Genomic DNA, 1,914 nt, shown 5'->3' with positions numbered 1-1,914 from the left:
TCAACCCACTCTAAACCAACCAATCATGTCCCTATACAAAGTCTGCACTCCAACAGGGAAGGTTTTGTGTGTTACTGTAGAAATGAAAGATTTTGAGGAACTGGAGAGGAAGGTCTCCTGTACCTACTATACCCACCAACAAACTCCTCCCCATCAAAAGATATCAGACAGGAGTTCCTGAACTTGTTACTAGGGCTAATTAATAGAGAGGACTTCAGGCTGAAGGTTACATAACAATTGTAGTTTACACCACTACAATTGTTGAAGGGATGTAACCTACTATGCCTTCTGTACGCCAAGTAAGAATTCAACATTATTTTTCATTTATGCTTGAGTGGACTTCACACAAGTGAGTTATTGGTAGAGATCTAAGGGATGAGTGGAGTTCAGCAGTTGTGCTAAGGACTGAGTAAAGGTGGAAGTGGTCAACACTGATGGAACAATACTCAGAGGTGAGAAGATTTTCCCACATTGCATGCCTCTCACAGGTTACCATAGAGAAAGAGGATAAAAAGGGAATGGAAGAAAAGACAATAAAGAGGGGAAAATGGAAGTTAAGTCAGCAGGCAGAACTCTGACAACCTTTTGCACAGATGGGAGATCCTCTGGCCACTCACTCGATGAAGAACTCTTAAAAGCAGCAATGTTACAGATCAGTAAGCACCTGTGGGCCTTGACAAGACCCTGAGGAAGGACAGCTGTAAATTCTTAGACTGTGCTGCCTCCCTCTTCCCAGCCACCTCCAGCCTCAGCTACCAGCCCAGGTGTGGCACACTGCCTACAACAGTGGCACCGAGGTCTGGGCAGCTTTAATCAACTGCTTGTGAGGGAAAGCAGCAGCGCTCACAATGCCAAGCAGGGCTCAGAACCCCTTCCTTGTGGGCCTAGAAGAGCCATTTCAGTCTTGTAGTGATTACTTGTGATTTTTAATTGCCTTGGAGCAACCTCCCGGGGACTGAGGTGAGCCATGCTCATTTCTGCACAGCGTGGCACCAGTTGTGACCCACAGCATGGACAGCAGGGCCTGAGCCACCTCCTCTGTGAGGGCTGCCAGCCCTTCTCCCAGCACTCTGCCCTGGTGTGGCCACCATGGCCCAGCCCTGGCCAGCAGCAGCTGAACACGAGCCAGGGTGTGCCCCGGTGGCCAAGAAGGCTGATGGCATCTTGGCCTCTATATGCAAGAGTGTGGCCAGCAGGATCAGGGCATTTTCTCCCTCTGCTTGACCCTGGTGAGGCTGCTCCTTGAGTTCTGCGCTCAGCTCTGGGCCCCTCACTTCAGGGATGGCATTGAGGGGCTGGACTGTATCCAGAGAAGGGAAACGAAGCTGGGGAAGGGTCTGATGAGGGGCAGTAGAGGGAGCCTGGGGATGTCGAGCCTGGAAAAAAGGAGGCTCAGGTTTTTGCTCTCTACAACCGCTGAAAGAAGGTTGCAGGCAAGTGGGGATTGGCCTCTTCTGCCAAGCAATCAGTGAGAGGACAGGGGAGGTTGAGTCTGGCCATCAGGGTGAATTTCTTCACATAAAAGGTGATTAGACATTGGAATGGGCCGCCCAGAGAGGTGGTGGGATCATCACCCGTGGTGTTTAAGGAGGTGACACTTAGTGCCCTGGTCTAGCTGACACGGTGGTGCTCGGTCATTGGTTGGACTCCACGGTCTCACAGATCTTTTCCAAACTAAACGGTTCCGTTTTCCCGCCTCGCGCGCGACCACGGAACGCCCGGCCGCCGGCCGCGCGCGCCTCGTGACATCACACGCGGGGCGGGCCGGCGCTCAGGAGAGAGGAGAAGATACTTCCGCCTCGATAGGGCCCGACCGCGCCGCTTCGCGCGGCCACTTCCGCCTCGGTAGCTGTCATGGCGGCGGGGGCGGGGCGCCCCACGTGACGCCTCCGGTGCCGGCGCGGTCTCGCGGCA

The sequence above is a fragment of the Onychostruthus taczanowskii genome, unplaced genomic scaffold (assembly GCF_017590055.1).
Source record: "Onychostruthus taczanowskii isolate IOZ18803 unplaced genomic scaffold, ASM1759005v1 scaffold1, whole genome shotgun sequence".
Classification (NCBI taxonomy): Eukaryota; Metazoa; Chordata; class Aves; order Passeriformes; family Passeridae; genus Onychostruthus; species Onychostruthus taczanowskii.
This window is presented reverse-complemented; position numbering follows the sequence as displayed.